This window comes from Protopterus annectens, chromosome 6.part0, assembly GCF_019279795.1.
Source record: "Protopterus annectens isolate FY-2018-M chromosome 6.part0, PAN1.0, whole genome shotgun sequence".
Lineage (NCBI taxonomy): Eukaryota > Metazoa > Chordata > Ceratodontiformes > Protopteridae > Protopterus > Protopterus annectens.
In genome coordinates this window covers 1,790,095,441-1,790,113,053 of record NC_056737.1, presented here as the reverse complement: position 1 = coordinate 1,790,113,053, position 17,613 = coordinate 1,790,095,441, and the positions used below count along the sequence as shown (strand labels likewise).

Genomic DNA, 17,613 nt, shown 5'->3' with positions numbered 1-17,613 from the left:
AGAGACACATTATTGACACAAACAGCAGGAAGAAACAAATCTGTGTTTTTATTCTACTGCTACAGTTTGCTAGTCAGTATTGGCAGGGGTAACTGCCTAGTGCAAAACTCACTTTTAATAAGTGAAGCAGGAGGGGCTTAACATTCATTAAGATCACGTCTTGCACTATAGAAGCAGTTAATGGATTTGTCTTTTTCTGGATATCGGAGTGTAATTAACATGCTCCATGCACTACAAAAACATAAATAGTGACCACACAGGAATGTATCGTCTCAGCTCATTGTTATCAAATCACAATGTACAACCCATTGCAAACCCCACCCCTTCCTCATATGCCTCTAAAACTCTTAGCTCAAAGAATCAAGAAGAAAGCTAAAAATATTGATAGACAAAGGACCAAAATCATAAACACATATTGTTATTACATAAATTATAAAACTAGAAACTGTCACAAACTAAAATAAAATGAAAAGGACAGAAGGTCTGAAAGTTGAAAACTCTCTTTTATTATTCACAAATTAAGCACTTTCGTCCGGGTACTAAGGACTTATTCATAATAAACAACAACAAAACCTACAACCATATAAATACCCCCTTGACCATGTGACAATTAAGTATTAAATTCCAACACTGATCCTAGTTAAATTATATAATCAAATACATATTTCCATCCTATGACAAAATATAGGTCTCCCAAATGAAATTGTTTTAATTACAAATTAAAAAGATGCAGAAAATAAAAACAATATGAAAATAGATCATAAACTAACAACATAGTTTGGCAAAAGAATAACTTATAAAACAAACCTAGCCTTGAAATTCAAGACACTATTAATATATACAAAGTCATTAAGACCAGGGAAAACAGTGGCTTGATATTTAAGCTGACACTTTAAATCTTTAAATTTTAAAAATGCATACAAGGGTCCTCCCCTATGTTTGTTTTATAAATTATTATTTTGTCAAGCTATGTTGTTAATTTATGGTCTATTTGATTGCCTCTCTAGATAGATTCACAGCATATGCCTCGACTGTCCAGATTTTTTCAGAATGTCCACACTTTTGCCTAATTTTTGTGTCTGTTCCTCATAAAAAGTTGTGGGTTTCTGGCAAATCTCTGAAGAGTCACTACATAATTGAAACAGGAATAAGCACCCAGGAAGTCAGTCTCAAGTCTGTTTATTATAACAAAATCAGTTAATCGCTTTCATCAAACACAGTTGACTTCAGAACCTTTCCCAGTACATAGTTTGGATAATACTGGGATTTTCATGGTTATATATTTTTATGTTTAGTTTTTAGGATTTTTCTTACATTTTAATATATGTAATATGTTGTTTTCTCTACTAGGATTTTAAATATGCCTATAGATAAATGCATATGAAGTTATTTAATTGAATCAGTGGGTGTTGACTTAGCAACATCTTTTGATTGTTTGCTGTGGCTTTTTAAGTGTGCTTTCTCAGCTGTGCTTCTGATCTGATGAAGCGATAGTGTATGTCTAGTGAAAGCGCTTATCTATATTAAACACATTTTTTTACTGGATTTAGCCCATGTGTGTCTGGTTTGCACATTTTACTTTGTTTTGTACTCTTTTGGCTTTGTGCATACCAGTTTGTCCATGAGACTAGCAGTTTGATTTGATTTATATTTGTTTGTACTACTGGCTCGAGAACATGGCTGAGGGCTTCAGTGGTTATACTAAGTTGGAATACCAGCCTGTGGAAGTCAGAACTAACCATCTCGCAAAATGTCTTATTAGCAACAACAACCCTTTACTCAATCTGCCATTTATTGACACAAGTGGAGAATCCGGTAATGCTGAGGAAACCGAGAGGGTGCTGCATTTCAAATTACACAACTTAGAGAACAACCTTTTCTGGCTTAAGTGGCTCCAGCTTCAACGTTATCATCTGGAGGCATGTCTGCAATTAGGAATTGTGCCGAGGGGATTGAGGTTGCTTAAGATGCCTACCTATGGCAACTTCTATCCGGAACTTTTGGCAAAATGGCAGAAACTGAATTTAGAAGTAAGTTTCAATTACTTAAGGCTTCTTGCTGATTTTTTCAGACCAATAGAGGTTGAACTTGTGAATAGTGTCAAAAATCAACAGAATGCTCTATATCAATCAGCCAAGGCTGAATTAGTTGCTGTGGGGCTCTACTCGACAGAGGCACTAGGAACTATAAGATTGGGTGGCACGATTCCAAGGTAATCCTGTGGGCTAGGCTTGTAAAGGCTCCAGGGCCATTAGCCTAGTACACACCTATGAACCTATGTTACTTAGTGACATTACTGACAGTATTATACTTTATGGAAAGAGACTGTTTCTTCAGAAGAAAAAGAAAATCAATATTGATACTAGAAATTTTAAAAATGGCAATGATTTTTCATGGCCTAGAGTCACTGGGGGATGTGAAACAGGACACTGTTAATATTAAGGATACCTTGAATATATCTGCTAATAGCGAGACTGTGGAGGTTTCTGTTGATAAACCCGCTGATAGATTAGAGACTGATAATTTATCGAGTGCAATTTCTGTGTATACAACCCCACAGGGAAATGAGACTGCTGTTCATGATGTGAGGAGGAAAACCACAGTTGGTTCTGGTCGAATAGGAGGGAAACCTGATTCAGCCCCCCCCCACCTCCTAATCAGGTTTTTTCTTGTCTCCCCCTTCCATTCCATTATGGGGTGAACAACTCTCCACGCAGATCCAGGAATCAGGGGAGGAGGAAGAGAAAACAAACGATGGACATGGACGGACACAGGACTTTGAAGAAAATGTGGCAGAATGTCACCAGCCCTTGGTTTACAATATTTCACAGAGGGTTTTATCTGCTTATGAGATATCTATTCTGGACAGAGGCCTTTCTTTTATTCCAGCATGTCAAGCTGATTTAGCTAGCACTATGAATGATGTACAATTATGTAGTAGAAATCTGATGTTGAAACTGATTTTTTCTAATGATAATAATGTTAATAATTGTGGTTTTAAGAGACCCAGTACTTTTGTACCTATGAATCACCGGTAGTGGAAACATTTTTGAGATTATGTGAAGATGATTTATTTTCTTCTTTGAATAATAGGCAAGGACGATATGTATTTAATAATTTAACTACTGATGAAAGAGGAGCCTTAAATATGCTAAGAAGTGATGAAACTATTGTTATCTGCCCAGCTGACAAGGGTGGATCTATAGTTGCTATGGACAAATGTTACTATTACTCTTCTATTAAGCAAATGCTGATTGATCCTAATGTATATGTTAGAATCTCTATGAGGGACATCCATACTATGATTTCTAGGATACACTCTACTATAGATGATTGTGTGTTAGGAGAGAATATCTCTAAAGACTTGGCTGAATATTTAACAGCTGAGACTGTGTATATTCTTGCATTCCAAGGTCTTCCTAAGATCCACAAAGATTATGTTACACCCCTGTTTAAAACAATTGTGGCAGGTGGTGGGTGGCTTACTGAGCCTTTTTCGATATATGTGGTGAAGTTAGAGGCCTATCTTGAATAACTCAAAAGTTGTTCTGAGATACTCCAAACAGTTCTTACAGAGCTTGTTTGAATATATCAATACACATGATATACCAGGTGACTGCTTGGCTGTGACAATGAATGTTATTACATCATTTACTGTCATTCTCAATAGGGAGGGTATTGATTTAGTCACCAGTATTTAAGGAGGAATAGTACCTTGGATGATAAAAACTATTGATTTCATTGGTCTATTTTTAGAAATTATCTTGGAGAATAACATTTTTCTCTTTGATAATGAATACTTCCTACAAACCTCTGGCATAGCTATGGGCACATCTTGTGCCACTAGCTATACCAATATGGTTTTGGTGGAGTAAGAGAATTCATATGTACTGAACCAACATAATTGTTCTAGTTATATTAGTTTCTATACTAGATTTGTGGATGATTTGTTTATGTTGTGGACAGGTACCCCTTCTGACTTGCTTAGCTTTATTGAATATCTACATAGTACTACATCCTTCCTGAGGTTTTCCTGTAAGCACTCATACTACAATTGAGGTTTTGGATACTGAAGTCATTAGACAGACAGATATGTCCTTTGACACTGAACTATATAGGAAAGAGTGCTATAGGAATTCTTTATTGCAGAGGACTAGTATGCATCCTTCCCATGTTTTTTCCAATACAGTTAAAGGTCAGGGCATGTGAGCCTCTAGGCTGAATGCCAGAGAAGAAGGATTCAGAGATGAAATAACTACCCTTAGACACCATTTTAGAAGCAGAGGCTATAAAGATAGAGAACCTGAGCAAGGGCTAGAGTCAGGTGTTCACCTTAGAACAGCATGAGCTAGACCTTACTGTTGATAACAATATCAATACTGGAGTTACCATGAATGAACGAGGTTTTGCTTTTCCTCTACAGTATAGTAATGATACTAGCACTATTACTAATATTATCAGGAAACATTGGTCTCTTTTGCTTATAGACTATTAAATAAAGGTGACAGTAGGCAAATCACTAAAGTTCATTTTCAAAAACAAAATGAACCCTAAAAGGATGTTGTGTCATCTTGATAGGACTAAGAAACCTGATTTTGACATTAGGAAAGTGGGTACCCTTCCTTGTCATAATTGTATGTACTACAAGTTTATAGAGAGTAGTAGCAACTTTACTAATCCTGATAATGGAGTTAAATTTAAATTTAAGGTTAAGGCGGACTGTAACACCAAGGATATTATTTATCTGGCACATTGTACACTATGTTCCTCTTTTTATGTGGGCAAGTGCAATCACTTTTGGGGAACATTTATACTCTATTAATATACACTATATGTGTAATGCCCTAGCAAAACATGTTGCTGAGAAAGAGGCTGATCTTCAATTTAAGTTTTGTGTCACAGATAGAGTGCATACAAATCCTGGGTTAGGCAATATAAGAAATAGAACTAAAATGATAGAATCGCAATGGATTCTGAGGTTGCAAGCTAATAAAGGTTTAGGACTTAATGAATACATCCCTCTTAAACCTATTCTTAAATCATGTAGATTATACTGGTGATGTAGTGCTGTGTAGTTTGTCCCACCATATGTATATAGTTTGGATAATACTGGGACACTCATTGTTATATATTTTTATGTTTAGTTTTTAGGATTTTTCTTATATTTTAATATATGTAATATGTTATTTTTTCTACTAGGATTTTATGTATGCCTATAGATAAATGCATATGGCATTTACTTGATTCAGTGGGCGTTGATTTAACAACATCTTTTGATTGGTTGCTGTGGCTTTTTAAGTGTGTTTTTTCAACTGTGCTTCTGATCTGATGAAGCGATAGTGCCTGCATCATGAAAGCGCTTATCTATATTAAACACATTTTTATTGGATTTAGCCCCCGTGTGTCTGGTTTGCACATTTTAGTTTGTTTTGTACTCTTTTGGCTTTGTGCATACCAGTTTGTCAGTGAGCCTAGCGCTTTGATTTGATTTAAATTTCTAAGTTTATAGGAGCAATATTTAAAATATGTCTCTATTTCTGGGCTTTTATTCCCCCATTTATTTTAGGCTTTGTCCACACTTCTTCAGATAAGTGGTTGACAGGTATAGCTCACAGCATGACTTCATATTGTTATTCACAGACAGTGAAGCTATAAAGTACAACTTAACCTACAAATCCTTTTTAAAGCATGTTACCAGTGTTTTTTGTATTATTAAGTGATGCTTGCCTAGAATTTAGGAATTTGGGACAAGTCATATTTACTGGAAAACTGTATTCCTGTCCCAAGTTTTCTGAATTTCTGTAGGATATGTGACAGATTGGTGAAATTCAGATACCAGAAGGTGACAAGTTCACTTTTACAAAAAAAAATGAACAAAATTACAGCTACATGAACAAATTATCAGTACAGTGAGCCAAAAATCAAACTAGGCCACACAAATATCCTATCTGACCAAAGATGGACAGAGACAGCATTCACATCAGCCAACTATTGCTGACATCCTTGACGTGTGTGCCCAACCACAGAATGAACCTTAACACATTTGGGCAGCTCAGTATTTACTCATGACTTGTCCATTAACCTTATATTACTTTTCACAGCATTTTCCACAGCTTAGAAGATATCATTCTCATCTTTTGAATGTCACAATCATATTCAGTTTCCAAGATCACAATATATGCTGTGGATAACTCCCTCTCTGACAGTGGTTCACAACAGTCACTGACTGGGACTCAGTGGTTCACAACAATCACTGACTGGGACTTCCCATGAAAACAGCTACCAGGCAAAGGAATTTCACTGTAGATCTAGCTACACTGCCTGCAATTCTGGTGCTAAAGTCGCAAATAAAATCTCAATGCCAACAGATGCATTACAGTGCCATTTGGGAACACTATAAAGCAGGTTAATTATTCCATTGATAAAACACCCACAAGAGTTTTCCCAGTAGTCAGGGATCAGACAGTAATCTGGCCTTTGGCTAACATGTGGATAAGGTAGTAAGAAAATCATTCTATGTCACCCAGCTTATAAGTTCGCCTGTACTCTCAAACCTCAACAAATCTGAACTAGGTAAGCTGTCCCATAGATACAATCATATTGCCAGATTTGCCACTGGCTCCACCTATAGAACCTACCACTGCCAGAACCTTAAACAACTAGAGTGGCTAGAACTGCCCAGCTTAATTCAATACAATCAACTCTTAATAGTGCACAAAATTTTGTACCACCCTAAGGATACCCCCTCACTTAAAAATATTATTAAGCCATATAGCAACCTAAGATCCCTACGGTCAGCCGATAAACTACTGGTCCAAACCCACAAAGCTAATAACTCTGCTGGTGAATCCCTGTTTGCCAACTTCATCAGCAAAATCTGGAATTCGTTGCCACACTATATAACCCTACAATCCTCCAAAAGTATCTTCAAAAAAACCCTCAAACAGTATCTCAAAGTGATACTTCTCCTCAGGTCTCTCCTTTACACCAGCAAGTTGCAAGTTATTGCAGCGTTACTACTATCCAAGTCCATTAGCTTAACCTACAGCTCTGTTAGACTATCTATAGGCATGTAGAAAAAATTATGTGGATACTAACAATGCTGCAAGTAATTATATTTTAGCAAGTGAATTGTAATAGTATTTGATGGTCAGGCAGTGGAGAACACATATGCTTATACGCCATGTAGAAGATTTCACATACAAAATGTACGGTATAATACCCAATGCAATGGGCTGTTGAGAAGTAACTGTACTGAAGCAAACATGACTGTGTTCCTCACGCATAATTCCATTTTAACCCTTTAGTCAATAGTTTGAACTACTTTGCAATGCAGGCTGAATAGCTGCACCACATTCCTTGGATTCTGTAAAACAAAGTCTCTCTGTACGACAAGATGATCTTGCATAAGTGAAACAAAGAATTCTGCTGCACCCTTGTCACTGTGAGTGTTCCCCAACAGAAGGGCAGAGATTTTGTTAGGAATAAATAATATTAATTTCAACCACAACAAAAGTATAATGTATTCCAAATGGTTTAATAAAGTGTAGAACATAAGCTTCCAACTTCAACTTTAGAACTATAACACTGACAGAAATAAAAGCATGCGTGAAAAGGATAAGATGTCACAGAGAGTAGAATGAGCCATAAAGTCATCATCATGTCATCATCAGTCCCCCTTTTTCCCTTTTTTTCTATATGGGGGTTGGGGTATTGTGTTAACTATCGCCAACTCTCGATTCAGGGCCACACGGCTGCCTTCTTCAACACTCATGCCTTACTGTCGCAGGTCTTCTTTCACACAATCCATCCACCTCTTTGCTGGATGTCCTCGCTTCTTCTTACCTTCTTCCGGTCTGTCCCAAATCTTACTCACCAGATTGTCTTCTGATTTTCTGCACGTGTCCAAACCACCATAATCTGTTCTCTTTGATCTTTTCTGCAATTGGAGCTACTTTGGCTTCTGCTACTATTTCATCATTTCATCATCTGTCCCATAGTATGCATTCTACCACCCTTCTCAGGCACTTCATTTCCATCACCTCTAGCTTATTCATCTGCTCTTCCTTTACTGCCCAGGTTTCTGTACCATACAGTAGTACTGGTCACACCACTGTCTTGTACACCTTACTTTTCAGCTTCTTTAACATTCTTCTGTCATAGACTACACCTGACACTCTTGTCAGTTGACTGCAGCCTCTCTGATTCTAGCTTTGACTTCTTCATTCAGACTTCCCTTTTCCTCAACCACCCCTCCCAGATACTTGAAGCCGTTTACCTGTTCCACTATCTTCCCTTCTATCTCTATTCTCAGCTTCTTCTGATTTCCCCAGTTTACTGTCATTACCACCATCTTATATGTGTTAAGTTTCATCCCATGTGGCTTCAGTTTGCATTCCATTCTCCTATCCTTTGCTAAAGTTCTAGCTCAGAGTCTGCCTGTAATGCCACATCTTCTGCATACAGCAACTTTGTTGATCAGTCCAAGCCAACCTGTTTGCTAATGTAGTCCATCACCAATATGAACAGCAGTGGACTCAGAGCTGAACCCTTGTACACTCACTCCCACTGGAAACCCCTCTGTGAGGCTGAACACTGTTCATACTTGAGTCATTGGGTCCTTGTACATAGCCTGCACTAAATCTATCAATGTTTCGGGGACTTCAAACCACCACAGTACTGCCCAGGTCAGCTTTCTTGGGACCTTGTCATATGCTATCTCCTAGTCTAGGAATGCCCAGTTTGAGTATCTCCTAATCTCTAGCGTCTTCTCAAGTATCTGTCTCACTGCAAACATTGGGTCAATCGTGCTGCATCCTGATCTGAATCTGAACTGTTCATCTCCCATCTTTCATTCTACTACTCTGCATATCTATTTACCAATCACCCTCGCCAGAATTTCATGCAATGTGATATGGGTTTGATGCCTCTGTACTGCCCCACAGGTGTGGATGTCCCCTTTGTTCTTGTACACTGGCACGAGTATGCTTACTCTCCAGTCATCTGGATACGCCCTTCTCTCCACACTGCTATTAGTGCCCTCAGGAGCCATTTCTCGCTTATCTCACCCAGCATCTTTATATGTTCTGTGACCTCATCTGACCCTGCTGCTTTCCCTGACTTCATTTTCCTTAGTGATGTTCTTGCATCTTCTAGGGAGGGCTCCTGCTCTTCTCTCATCTTGGGCTGTTTCTGCGGCAGTACAGCTTCTGTGGGGTTTTCTTCATTCAGAAGCTGTTGGAAATACTCCTTCCATCTGCCTTTGATGTCCTGTGGACTGTTAAGCAGGTTGTTGCAGGCATCCCTTATGAAGGGTGTCTGACTATCTTCTTTATCTTACTGTCTTTGCCTTGCAACCTGATATAGTTTCTTTGTGCTGCTTACCGAGTCACTTTCCAGAAGTTAGTAGAGTGCCTCTAATGCCCTATTCTTTGCTATTGCAACTTTTTTCTTAGCTTCTTTGTTAGCCAATCAGTAGTCCTTCCTAGCCTGGTCAGTCTTTTCTATCTCCCACGTCTTCCTGTACTCCTCCTTTCTTTTGATGACTTCCTAGGCTGCATTCCAACACCAGCCTCCTTATATACCTTATTTCTGTACCTGGCTCGGCCAGATATCTTTTCTTTAGTCCTAACACATGCTGCCATTCTTATTTAACTCCACCTATTTCCTCCTCTTTTTGGGGTGCTAGTGCACTGACTCCTTGAACTGTTGTACTTTCTCTCCAGTCAATTTCAGCCTGGTCTCTCCTGTTCTTAGAGCCTTCTCTGACCACTGCTTGCAGCTGATTGTGGCAACTAGTGATTTATGCTGTAGGCCAACTGTTTCACTGGGGATGTCTTTGCAATCATGGATTTTACCCCAGTGCCTTTTACTGTTGTATGTGATCTTGTGACTATCAATCTGTTGGCTACTATCAAGCCGTTTATCAGACAGAAGTATAGAATGGCTTCTCCTTCTTTATTCCTGCTGTCCCACCCATGTGGACCCAGGCAGTCCTCATATCCTGTCTGTCCCAATATGTGCATTCAAGTCACCCATTATCAACACCAATTCATGTTGTCCTGCTTAATCTAGTAGGTCCTGCAACTGTTGTCTGAATGCACTCTTTTCCTCACTATCACAACCCTGCTGTGGGGCATATCATTACACTGGAGTTTGATTGCCATGAGTAGTAGAGTCTGGATCCTAAACCAAGTGGCTTTGCTACACTGCCCTTCCATCTTATCTCTTGGATACATAGGATGTCCAGCCTCCTCTGTATCATTATGTCATCTACGTCCAAGCTGCGTCCTGTCAGTGAACCTACCATTAAGGGTAGCAATCTCAGTTCATGTTTGGCAGGTTGGTTGGTTTTACATCCAGCTTTTGCTCAACAGAGCTATCCCAGGTAACCCAGGCTGGGCAACTAAACACTGGGTGGCCAGTAGCTTATGGTTGCTGGGCTTTATGGTGGGCACACACTGGCCAATAGGGGCACATACATCCCTCCCACTGTTAGCAAGGTTCCCTGGTGTAGGTCAGAGTAAGCCAGATCCTCAACCCACTTATCACCAGTAACTACCCATGGTGACACATGACCAAATCAGCTAGAGCCATATTTTTCACTGTCGAGTGGCTAGCCCTATCCCTTGAGGATACTGCGCACCACAGTAGATGCCTAAAGCAGTTGGTCTGTACAGCTCTTCCCCCTAAAGGGCACCATGTAGAGTCTGTGCTGCTGCTAACCACAGCTCCATTCATTGGTGAATTTGAGATGGAAATACTCAGCATATTTTTCAGACATGGGAGAAACCCCACAGAGACACAGGGAGAACATGCAAACTCCAAACAATCATTGGTTGGAGGTCAGGATTTAACCTTGTATCATGTGCATGTGAGGCAAAGACCTTAACCATTATGCCATCTAGTCTTTCAGAGCCATAAAGTAGTTAGCAGAAAGATAAGTAACTGAATATATAATGTTATAAAAGACACTGAGGAGGGAGAAAGAGAGGGAAAAATAGGAGCAAGCTTGAGGGAAATTTATTTATAGGTTTAGACAAGTGAGAAATGAAGGTAAAGATAGGCCTCTTTGGCCCTCTTCAAAAGGAACCTTGGCGATTGGATAGGAGAAAAGAAATTCACCCTGGGGATCGTGTCAGTCGCCGTGCTAGACAGGGGTCCAGGGAAGTAAATAATGTGGGAAGAAATATCCAGGGAATTGTTATGTCTAGGCTTGTATAGGCCTTAGGGTCAATAGCCTAGTATCAACCTATGAACCTATAGGTCAGTATGTGGTACAGTGGTAAGGAAAGAAAGAAGTAAAGAAGGGAGCGAGAGAGAGGCAGAGGGAAAATAATGGGGTAGAGATGCTGGAGAAGTACAAGTAAGTAACAGGTGTGGAGACTACTTTGTTGGAATAGCCATGAGTGTTGCATGTGCACAGGCAGGTATTACTTAGCTGTTTTAGTCGGCTTTTGAAACATTTTATTTTGAATGTTAATTTAATTTCAGGTGGGACAGAGTTCCCTAGTTTAGAGACATATTTGGTGTAAAGTGAGTTACTGGCAGCATTGTTTGATTTTAAGAGAGATTTCCCCAATAAACTGTGCTCTAGTGTACATATCTAGTAGTTGAGTAGAGTTGTAGTGTGCTTTGAAGTGCAGGGGAATTTTTCTGGGTTATATATTAGATTGTGGGCTTTGTCAGGTTGTGTGTAGGTTAAGAAGTGAGGCAGATCAAGTCGGTTTAGGTATTTTAAGACCACACAATAAAAGGTTTTATAGGGCATATGAGTAGCAACTCTGGCTATTTTATTATAGCACGCCTCAAGTTTTATTTTTTTGTGGAGTGCTCATGTTAGTGAGAATAGGAGGTGCTTACAAGAAAGATGGGAATATGGTTGTTGCTACTGATTTTCTGTCACTGTCTGTGAGATACTGTTTCACTCTGCATAGGTAGTAGCCTAGTTTTTTTTTTTTTAGATGGTAGAAGAAGGTGTTGGTTGAATTTGAAATTGTTGTCAATTAGGACCCAAAGTAGTTTGATCTGTGCTATGGTTTTGATCTTAATCCTATTCAATGACAGGATGTGGAATGTGTGCTTATGTTCAGAAAAGTGTTTTACAATATCATTTGCATGAAAAATTAATGTGACCTACAAACACTAAGGTATTCAGCAGTACTGTAAAATGCACATGCTAACACTACATCAGATAATATTTGTAATTCTGAAAAATAAAGTGAAATATTACTTTTGCCTATATATATGTATATATATATATATATATATATATATATATATATATATATATATATATATATATATATATATATATATATATACATATATACACACATATACAGCTGTTACTGCTTAGTTATGGGTAATCAAAAACAGTGCTCCTTAAAGAGAGAATACTATAATGCGGAATGTTGAAACTAATATTTGTTTTCACAAATGTGTTACTGTGGTATAATTAATACAGCTTTAATATCATTATCAGATGTATATTTGGTTGACTTAATACAACCTTCACATGCTAAGCTGTTCTGTCTGTGGAACAACTGCACAATTCAGCTTTAATTAACTTACGCACAGACCATGTTACTGCTTCTACACTGTGTCTGTGTACCTACATATATCCACGAGGTCTTGACAAACTAATCAAGATTATGTTGCCATATTTTGCGTCTCCATTAAGCTATGCATCAAATTATATCAGCAATCATATAAAATAAGTTGAAATATACTATTCTGCTATAACTTTCAATTATTTTTGCTTATATAGTTGCTCCAGATAATATTTACAAGCATGTTAAAGAAAGTGAACTATTATATTTCTCCTTTTATTTAGGTATACCATGTCAATATTTGGAATTAGAGAATAGGCAAGTAACAGAATAGCACCTGCCAAATAATCAAGTCTACATTAGTATGCAGTGGTACCCCATCACACAATACATTAAGTAACACTTGTACTAAAACATAGAAATATTTCTGTCATTTATATTTAGTTTTTACTTCTCATGATTAACTATCACAAAAAAACAATTACAAGCAATCAAATTCATGTTTTACCCACAATAAACAGTGCTAGGAAGCCAGGTCTGTTGTACATAAGGATAAAGGCCTGGCTATGCTGCACTCAGCCGGAGTTCACATAGTGGCTTGAGTGGCTGAAGGGGCTGACTGGAGAGAATGGAAATAAGCAGCTGGTGATATCCTGGCCATCCCAGGGTGGGCAGGAAGTGGCTCTGGCGTGCCTCAAGACTGGCAGTTAGCAGGAGCAATAGATGTTACAAGGTGGAGTTACAGCCAGACAAGACTATGCCTTCATGGTGGTAAGCACCAGTCAAACAAATGAGAATCAAGCATGTGGAAATAGCAGGCTTAGAGGAGATGCGGAGGGTGAGGGAGTACTGTTAATTTGAAGAGTGTAGTCTGCCCCCAAGCCAGCAAGCTGGCCTACTCTCTACACTGTCTGTCCCCCAAGCCAGCAAGCTGGCCTACTCTCTACACTTGACTCTTGCTGCAAAGCAGAAGGTCTGAATGGGATGGCAGGACAAGAAGAAATGGGCCATAGAGCTCTTACTCAGCAAAGGAATGCCCAGCATCTGTGCCACTGGAACAAATGGACAGACTGGGTGTCAGTAGTAAAATGTGTGTGTGTGTGTGTGTGTGTGTGTGTGTGTGTGTGTGTGTGTGTGTGTGTGTGTGGGGGGGTTTATGTATATATAAATATATATATATATATATATATATATATATATATATATATATATATATATATATATATATATATATATATATATATATATATATATATATAGATATATACATATATATATTATATATTATATATATATATATATATATATATATATATAAAACATAACAAATAAATAAATAGACAAAGCACCGGCTGATATTGGTGCCATAGATTTAATACCTCCTCTAATGGCTAAGTGGATATAAGCACAACTAAATGTAATAGCATTCATATGTTAAGCTATTTTGTACATAAAACCCCAGCTCTTCATTTTCCCTCCACATTCCAAAGACATGCTGGCATACTGATTGGCTTTGCTGAACTGGCTATTGCCATGTATATGTGTGGGTCATGTCATTTATCACAACTTGATGGCCTTCTCTCCGCTTTGGGAAGGTGACTGCCTTTAATTCATCTCTTGCCAAGATATTAATTCAGTCACAAAAACAGCACCTTGCCCAAGTTTGACTTCATCTCTGCTGTCATTTCATCATTTCACTGTATCCTAATGCATTACTAAAAGTGCTATGCAAGCCAATATTCAACAATGACAAATGCTTGTTTTAAAGCTTTCCATTTCAGTTCTTGACTGGGTTGCTTTATGTAAAGAGTCTACATATCTTCCTTATTTTCACATGAGCTTTTGCTGGGTGCCACAGTTTCTCTCCAAATCCCAAAGAAACTATCACAGATGTACCACTGATCCCCTAAATTACCTTTAGGAATCTCTGTGTTTGTGCATGTGTATGTGTATGTGTATGTGTGTGTGTGTGTGTGTGTGTACCTTGCAATGGATTAAAATGCCCACTATGAGTGCCAGGGTGGAAAATGGTTCCTCCATTACCTTATATCACATTAAGTAGGTAAGCAAAAATGATTGGATGAATGAAAGAATGAATGAATGATTAGACTGTACACTAAGCAAGGAGCAAACTATACATTGTACAATACCAAAGAAACAATACAATAAGCCATACAATGTTGAAAATGCAGACAGGCTGATGTTATTGTATATTCACTGCTAAATTTGTAGACAGTTTTAAGAATGTTGAAGACAAATATTGATATGGTTAGAGCAGCACTGGGATATTTTCTTTGTAGGTACTGAAATATATTTACTGAAAATATATTGTTTGTAGACTCTGTGACAGTGTGGAAAGAAAGTAGTTAGGATAACAAAGTGGTGGTAGAGGAATTAGTAGAAAGATATACAAAATATAAATGGAGTAGAGGAGGTGAGTAGATAGCACAACCACTGTGTTCAACTCTAACAGAAAATGTGCATGATTGTGTGGAGTACTAAAACAATAGGAGGGAATACCGTGACTCTTGGAAGCAATTACTTGAAGTTGTTTGTAGAAAAGACTATGCAGGGAATTTTAATATGAGAAAAGTGGGACAGTTAGAATTTAACACCTAAAGAAATTGTAGGCCAAACTTCAGAGGCTAATGGTGAAGGCAAACTGTGAGTGTGAGACAAGGTGGGGGGCATTCTGTACAGAACATTTCTACAAGAACCTTAAGATCTGCACAGCTAATGGGTAGCCTGAAGACAGACTGTTAGCAGTTTCTGTGTGGCCAAAAAGTGCAAAATAAAAGTTTATATGTTGTTACAGAGAATAGGGAAGTTGATCTTTCAATAACTGTAAGCGCATCTATGGAGCTTAGTAGGGAGCAGTGGTGTGCACCAGTGTCTGCTAAAGTGATGAATCTGCAGATGCTGTCAAGAACTTTTGCAATAACTGAGCAGGCTAAGTGTTAAACAAAGAGAAAAAAGGTAAGCCACATTCTATTGTTGGCATCAAAAATTTAGCTTTTTTTTGTTTACAAATAATGTGGCAGTGTCAGGGTAGTGAAATGTACATTCCTTTCAAGGCACTCTGTGCTAGTCGTGTGACTGTGCTTAACCACTCATCATTCAAAGATTCATTTGCTATGCCCACTTTATCCAGTTCATGGGTGCTGAAGAACAGAACTTATCCTGCAAGCAATGAATAAAAGGCATGCACCTTCCCAAATGGGAGAGAAGTCCATCAAGCTATACAAAATTACATACCTACACTCATATGCACAGCAAGTGCCATGTTACCATACTCAGTCCAGTATCAATATGTCTTTAGAATGTGGAAGGAAAATGAAGAGCAACAAAAGCATATAAATGTTGAAAAGAATGACAAAACCATAATTTAGACTTAAAATAAAGAATGAAAGAAAGAAAAGAAAGCTATTATTTAGCCTTGTTGAAAAGGAAAGAAAAGTAAGAAAAGAAGGGGGAAAGGGCATAGCTAAGTTTGTTAACCAGTTCAAACCATGTAGATCTGACTGCTGCTTTTAAGGGATTATCTGGAAATTTTGATCTAATTAAGTAATTTGTGCCGAGTCACAAGTTTTAAAGTTCAGACTGAGAAATTCAAACCAAAGTCTGCAAATGAAGTATGTTAGCAAATCACATTTTTTTGTATTGAATCCCACATAATAACCCATCCAGCTTTCCCCATACAGAACTCTTATTGACCTGCTTGTTACATTAGGGGTATGGACCCCATGTCCCTACCACCCTCAGGGAAAGAGTTAGAACCCAGATGTGGTGCCATCATCTAAAGTGAAGAAGCAAAGTTTTTTGCTTTCCTCAGCAACTCCTCCAAAGCCATGACTTCCACTTGATACTTGAGTGCTTCTACACATGCTGTCTCCCAGCCACGATATGTTCCTGTTATTGAACAATGGACCTCGGTCCTCACCCTGGACCAGCTGCAGCCTCTTACCCCTGAGATTGGTAAGCCAATGTTTACTACTCCACTCTCCCCTCTCTGTGCCTGCTTCTTTGCCACCTATAATTTGTTTTATGACTTCAAAGAACTTCTATATAAATGAATCCACTAGTCAAACTTGGGGCATCTGGGCATGACCAGTGCTCTATCATAGCAAATCACAGCTTACCCTTTAAACTCCTCTGAGTATACTGCTAATCAGTTCATAAGAAAGGAAAGTACTATGTCAGTTCTGAAAACTAGAAACTATGAAATTTGAATTGAGTTATACAAAAACAAATCTGTAATGGGATTTATTTCAATATTTAACATGTCAAGAGAAACAGAGAAGATATTATTGTAGCACATTATTTCCTAAACATTGTTGCATGTGTGAATATGGTATTGGAACTCCTGAATCAGTAAGTAGTGACTGCATATTCTACGGCTCTGCCACCATATCTTCTTTTATTAATACTGGGATCAAATTAGCAGCATTAAAACAGACTGGTTTCACCTATAGGGCTTCTTCACTATACAAAAACAGCTTCACTGAAACATTTGAAAAACAAACCCATATACAACCACTCATAACAAGTAATTACAACACATTTCTAAAGCAGCATACATTAAAAAATCAGAAGTACTCATCTAAATTCTGGTAATAAATAGCACTTGTTAAAAACATTCTCTTTTCTAGCTCAATTAGTTTGGCTTATCTGCTTCATTGTTTATTGTGCAAATAAAATGTACACTTCAGTAATACAACATTAAATTATTTGCTATATATGCTTATACAGAGTAAGAATCTATGTAATCATAATGAATTCTACATAACTAAAGATATTAAAAAATAAAGTAAATGGAAAACATGCAAGCCCCCAATAAATTTAGTATTTTGTAAGAGTAAGTAGTTTGTCTGGACATTTGCAGATTCTCTTTCCAAAAAATAGTGCAACTCTCAACAGATCCACTGCTACCTCGTAAAGAACCTAAAGCACAATGAATCTGATGATTACATTCTAATTACTGTAACCACTGATTTTTGTCTTTTTCAAAATGCCTTTAAAACCATTCCCCCAGTAAAAGCTTTCGCTCAGCACAGTTGCACTA

The 17,613-nt window shown here is 38.0% G+C and overlaps 1 protein-coding gene across 3 annotated transcripts in view; it reads right to left on the bottom strand.

Annotated features, from left to right (window-relative positions):
* GULP1 (GULP PTB domain containing engulfment adaptor 1) overlaps nt 1-17,613 on the bottom strand; it is a 4,195,041-nt gene that overhangs the window by 3,451,560 nt on the left and 725,868 nt on the right. The window lies entirely within an intron of this gene.